At 31.7% G+C, this 6,834-nt stretch overlaps 1 long non-coding RNA gene across 1 annotated transcript; it reads right to left on the bottom strand.

Moving 5' to 3' along the window:
• Positions 1-2,241: 2,241 nt before the first annotated feature.
• LOC134244641 (uncharacterized) lies at positions 2,242-5,632 on the bottom strand. The gene is made up of 3 exons (XR_009987262.1): positions 5,532-5,632; positions 3,028-3,172; positions 2,242-2,735 (listed from the first exon to the last, which is right to left on the bottom strand). It is a non-coding gene; the product is annotated as an uncharacterized LOC134244641 (long non-coding RNA).
• Between the last annotated feature and the right edge of the window lie 1,202 nt (positions 5,633-6,834).

Genomic DNA, 6,834 nt, shown 5'->3' with positions numbered 1-6,834 from the left:
GATAACTCAGTTACATATTAAACAACCCCAAAAGATTGAAACATGCTCCTATGTGAAAAATATTTCAAGGTTTCAATTTTCGGGAATTGTCATTTTTGATTTTTGACAAATACCTACATTTTGAAAAATAGGAGCAAAATGTTTGTTGCCGGGCTATGATGTAGATAGGAAAAATATATCATTCGTACCCTCAGTTTTTGTGTATTTCTTGCAGTAAAAAAGTTTGGAAAAAAATGCCCCAGGAAAATGGAAAATAGCCTGAGGGATCTTGAAAACGCTGACACTTGCAGGAAATCCTTTGCTCAATTCTAGGCCCCGATAACTCAGTTACATATTAAACAACCCCAAAAGATTGATACATGCTCCTGTCTGAAAAATATTTCAGTATTTTAATTTATGGAAATTGTTCTTTTTGATTTTTATCTCAAATACCGTAATTTTGAAGAATAGGAGTAAAATGTTTGTTTCCGGGACATGATGTAGAAAAGACCAATATATCATTCGTACCCTCAGTTTTTGTGTGTTTCTTGCAGTAAAAAAGTTTGGAAAGAAATGCCCCGGGCAAATGGAAAATAGCCTGAGGGATCTTGAAAACAGTGACACTTGCAGGAAATTCTAGGCTCAATTGCTGCCCAGCTAACTCAGTTACATATTGAACTACACCAAAATATTGATACATGCTCCTATCTGAAAAATATTTCAGTATTTTAATTTATGGAAATTGTCATTTTTGATTTTTTGACAAAAACGATCCTTTTGAAAAACACAAGGAAAATATTTGTTGCTGTCACAAGACATACAAAAGACCGATATATTATTCGTACCCTCAGTTTTTATGTATTTCTTCCAGTTAGAGGAGTTTTGGAGAAAAATGCCCCGGGCAAATGGAAAATAGCCTGAGGGATCTTGAAAACGATGACACTTGCAGGAAATTCTAGGCTCAATTCTTGGCCCAGCTAACCCAGTTACATATTAAGAGCAATTCTCTGTAATCACCAAAGTAATTCTGAAAGGGTCTGGCACGCATAGTCTCAGATTTTCTTCAAACTTGGCATACAGTATCTTCCTAGGGTAAAACTTATATGTATGGCATAATTTTTTTCTGGACATCCTCCGTTACCATGGTAACCTGGATACAAAATTTCTGACATATAGGGCTAATTTGTGTATGGCAATTTTGCTAAAATCACAGTTTTACACCATCTGTGCTGAACCCATATTTAAGATTAGAACTCTGTTGCTAATTTCTTATAAAACTACAACATTCAACACTTTCAATGGATATCTTTAATATGTTTAATAATTATTTGAAAATTTTGTAATATTTTGTCAAACAGTAGAGCAAAATATCAACTTTTCGAAATTTGGTCAAAACTGATAAATTACAACTTTTTGGGAAGAAAAAAATAAAAAATTAGCAGAACTTTCACAATGTATCACCTATTTCATCTGAAGGTACTTGTCACAAATAATGAAAATATTCAAAAACATTCATGGGCAAATAAGAACAAATGTTGACTATAACTAAATGAAAAATCATAAAATTGGCATTTTGCCAAAAAACAGCTTTGGTAAACATTTCATATAACAAGATATATTTTTCTTTTTAAAATAAAAATTCAAGGAATTTAAGCTTAAATTTGTAAAATCAATGAGACACTGTCAGCTACACCATAAAAAAAATATTTATTCATATCTATAGGCAAGAATATGATCATAAATATACCCCCCCCCCCATTTCTAGCACAATACAAAAATAATAGTCCTCTAGTACTGATAACTGCAGTTAATAAAGCTACATCATAATTTCTAAATTATATGCTTTTATAATATATGAACATGAAACAAAATCCAAAACAAAAAAAAATTTACATAGCTAGCTGCTGCATATGATAGAACAAAAGGCTACAAAGTATTACAATTAAGACAAGTACTGTTAGCTTGTGAATTTTTTTTCAACCTTTATCAAAATTAATTATCAACCATAATGTATTTTAATAAGCAATACATATCATATGAAATTTAAAGAAGCTCTAAACAATACATGTGTATCAAGAAGTGATCTGCAGACTTTCAATTAAGGAAAAAATATCATATAAAGGTATGTACATTGAGACTATTAGTTCATTTTCAACAAGTACATGTACCTGCATTATTTCTACAAGAAAAATGTTATGAATTGTTCATGAACAGAAAACCCTGTTGTTGACTATTGGGAAGATTAATGTGAATATTAATCAATTATTCTTTGTCTAAGATTATGCTAGTAAAGATATTTTAATCTATTCCTAATTGTGAAATAAATGGTAAGCAACCATTTTTTTCTATCTGACTTCTAAGGGGAGATCACTCTTACTGTATTAAATGAGTCCTTCAAGTAGAGCTCATTAGTGAGCTGTTAAGAGTGTCCTTAAATAATGACCTTACTGAGTCACTTAGAAATATGGTTGAATCTTGAGGATTTCCAGTATGGAGACACACATGAATATTCTCATTTCCAATTTCATCTTCAGGAAAATCAATCTGACAAGCCAGCTAAATTGCTCCTCATTTGGGAAACTAGATTATTAGTAACAGACATCATGGTACTTTCTAAGGAAAAAAATTAATGCCATATCTCCAACTTTTAAAGCTTCACCGTTGTTTGGAGATTTTATGATATTCAGCTTTGCACTTTACTTTGAATTTCATGATGTTGCATCTCCACTCATATATTTAAGATGACTTTTTTCTACCTGCAGAAGTTAATACAATTTTCAATATCTTCAAATGAAGACAAATATCAAACTCAATTAAATACATAATTAAATTAAATACATGATTGTAAAAGCAAACCCTAATCAAGAGGTGTTTTTCTAATGATCATTATGACAGTTGTACAAGTTAAACATGTTTTCTTTATACATACATATATTATTATGATTTCAAAAATCATTTTGATCAATAAAAGAGAAATGAGCAGACCATATACTACATATAGTCCTGTGTTTTTCTAACAATTTAGATTTGATTTTTGAAACTGGTTACCTTGAAGAGAAATGCATCTATAAGCTGTCCCAAGTTCTGAAATTGTCTTTTCCAAAATTAACTTCAAGGTTTCATTTGAATTCCGTTATAGCCATGATTTACATGTGTATATGTTCTTGTTCCTTTTCAGCCTCTTTGGTGAATCCTTTGAAAACAAAAAATGAATATAATTTAATTTTTGTTAAAAATTACTAAATTCAAAATAAAAATTAATTTTATAATAAAAATCAATCTATATATTAATTATTTTTTGTCAACATGATCAAAAGTCATATTATCCTTACAAAATTATGTACAGGTCAAGCATTATATAAAAGAGAGGTTAAGCAGATATGACCATGTACGTGTCCCTAGGGAAATCCCATATTTTTAATGCAATTTAAGTCATCAGTTTTGCATACCATGTAATTCTACAAGTTGTACACAATGTATAGACTCACAAGTACACATAAGTGGGAACTTGTAGCTTCTTAAACTCAAACTACAGAATATTTATTTTTCAGCTTGTGTTTGGTATGAATTTGAGTATTTATTACATACATCCAATGTATCTTTTTTTTATTTCAAGTAATAGATTTATTTGAAACAAATGGATTGAAAAGTGTCGTGCTGAAATGATGTTTTACACATACCGGTACACATGCAGATTGTTAAACAGAACACGATGTAAAATCACTGCTAGATTTACATGTAGAGGTAGATGTACACAGTAAAATGCTTAACCTCTCTATTGACAGAACTATTTACTTTTAGTTTTATATATAGGAGTATGTGTATTATATAATATGGCTGTAATGTATAAGAATTTACTGTTATACACAAAAATTTCATCATACCATGATTTTTGTCCCCCGCTTTGGCAAAAGTGAGGGGACATTAAATCTCATTCGTCTGTCCGTCAGTCTGTCTAGCTGTCCGTCTGTCCGTCCGTCACAAAAATTTTAAACTTGCCCATAAATTTTGATTTAGTGGAGCTATAACTTTCATATTTCACAGGTGTATTTTTTCTTTGGATACCACCAAATATGACCTTTTGACCTTGACCTTTGACCCACTTATAAACACAAATTCCAAGCTTTTACTTTGGCTATAACTTTGAACAGTAGATACTATGCCTTCATACTTCACATATGTATTCATTGTGGCAAGTCTTATCATTGGATATCAACAACTTTGACCTTGACCTTGGAGATTTCCGTACTTATGAAAAAACTTTAACCTTGACCATAACTTTTGAACGGTGAGGACTAGGTCTTTCATACTTCACATATGTAATTCTTTTTTATTGGATACCAACAACTTTTACCCTTTGACCTTGACATTGGAGCTTTAACTACTTTTTTTTAAAAAACTATAACTTTGTTCACAACTTTTGAACGGTAGACACTAGGACTTTTATTTTTCACATATGTATTCTTTGTGGCAAGTCATTTCATTGGATATCAACAACTTTGACCTTTTGACCTTGACCTTAAAGATTTACGTACTTACGAAAAAAAATTAACCTTGACCATAACTTTTGAACAGTAAAAGCTAGGGCTTTCATACTTCACATATGTAATCCTTGTAAGAAAACCTTTCATTGTATCTCAACAACCTTGACCCTTTGATCTTGACCTTTGAGTTGACCTACTTTTAAAAAATGTTATCTTTGGCCATAACTTTTTAACAGTCAGGATTAGGGTTTTCATCCTTAAACAAAAATCAACTTCAATGTTACTTTCTAAATAAATGACATATGATAGTATATGTTCATATTACAGACAATATGTCATAAAAATAACATCTCACCCACAAAGATACTGAAAGCGGGGGACCACAATTCTTTGAATTTGCTTGTTCATCTTCAGATATTTTTATACACCTGTTTTCTTTTCTTTTCTGAAAGGGAAACTTTCATTTAATGTTAAGAAAATTACATTGATTGTATAATGTCTAGTCTTCAGAATTTTTTAGTACAAATATGGAGAGACCCACCACTTGCCGTTGGAGAGATACAAATTTTGTCCTATACTTGTCACTCATGACAAGGGATTTATTTGTTCAAGTGCCTACTGGCTACTGCCACACGGGACCTCAGTTTGTAGACTATAGCATCCGAAGGGTTGGTCTCCATGTCCCACAGTGGGATATGAACCTGCGATCTAAGCATAAACGCCCTACTTTGCAATTCTAGAGCAGACGCTCTAAACACTGCACTGCGCAAGTGACTTAAATGGTGCTTTGAAAATATAGGCCTACAGCTATCTACCTAGCATAATCAATTGATTGTACTGGTCCTGGTTATATAAAGAAATTGTGTCTGACCTGATTCATGTCTTCATGGTCTGCCATCAACATGTATTTTTATGTAATTATGTATGTAAATGTACCGGGGAGAGTCAGGACAGAGGTCCCTTCAGGTGTCACAATTTTCATAGCAGAGGAATCTCGGGTTACATGCATGCAAGCCAATAAAATAGAAAAAAGTATACATACTTAGCATTTGTAATATTTATAATTACCTCTTGTCTTCTTATGTGTTATATCTTGGCCTTTTTTCCTTCTTCCACACTGCCAATCCTCATCCCGGACCCGCTTTGATAAGTTTTCTCACCAAATTATTTGTTTACCACTACAAGTGGCTACATATTGTACCTCCAAACGCTAGAGAGTAATCCAAGGGAAGTAATTGGGAAGCAAAAAATGCTTCAAAATGCAAGAAAAATGGATATTCACCTTCAATTTCTTTTACACTTATCATTTGCCCACCAATTTTTTAATTTTTTAAATTTAACCAAATATCAACCTTTCATGTTTTATTATTGCTTAATTTGTAGATGGCTGCATTTTTTTGTTTTAAGTCCGTAAAAACTGAGCAAAATTTACTCTATTTTTGACATTTTGCAATGGTAAGCATTTATGAGTGTAAAATTAAAATTAAACTGTAAACATTGTTGATTGAATCTCTAAGTATTGGATAACAACAATAAACACAAATTTAGATATCTCTGTTCATTTCTAGACATCGTTTTAGTTGAAAATTTACAGATTTTCATGATTTACAAGAAAAATCAGAAAGTTTGTATCCCGTTTCTATGGCAACCAAGGTTACAATTCAAAAACTATTTTTAGATTTTACAATCACTCACACACCTGTATCAAATTATGATATAAAAATTTAAATCTGTAACTATGCGTGCCAAAAGTTTTTGGTGATTACAGAGAATTGCTCTTAAACGATACCAAAAGATTGATACATGCTCCTATCTGAAAAATATTTCAGTATTTTAATTTATGGAAATTGTCATTTTTGTTTTTTTGACAAAAACGATCCTTTTGAAAAACACAAGCAAAATATTTGTTGCTGTCACAAGACATACAAAAGACCGATATATTATTCGTACCCTCAGTTTTTATGTATTTCTTCCAGTTAGAGGAGTTTTGGAAAAAAATGCCCCGGGCAAATGGAAAATAGCCTGAGGGATCTTGAAAACGATGACACTTGCAGGAAATTCTAGGCTCAATTCTTGGCCCAGCTAACCCAGTTACATATTAAACAACCCCAAAAGATTGATACATGACCCTATGTGAAAAATATCTGAATATTTATATTTTTGCGAATTGTCATTTCTTATTTCTTGACAAATACCGTCCTTTTGAAAAATAGAAGCAAAAAGTTTGTTGCTAGGACATGACAAAGAAAAGATGAATATATTATTGGTACCCTCAGATTTTGTGTATTTCCTCCAGGAGAAAAATTTGGAAAAAAACGCCCCAGGCAAATGGAAAATAGCCTGAGGGATCTTGTAATAGTGATACTTGCAG

This window comes from Saccostrea cucullata, unplaced genomic scaffold (genome assembly GCF_032062105.1).
Source record: "Saccostrea cucullata isolate Sc308-1 unplaced genomic scaffold, CSIRO_AGI_Scuc_v1 ctg21104, whole genome shotgun sequence".
Lineage (NCBI taxonomy): Eukaryota > Metazoa > Mollusca > Bivalvia > Ostreida > Ostreidae > Saccostrea > Saccostrea cuccullata.
This window is presented reverse-complemented; position numbering and strand designations above follow the sequence as displayed.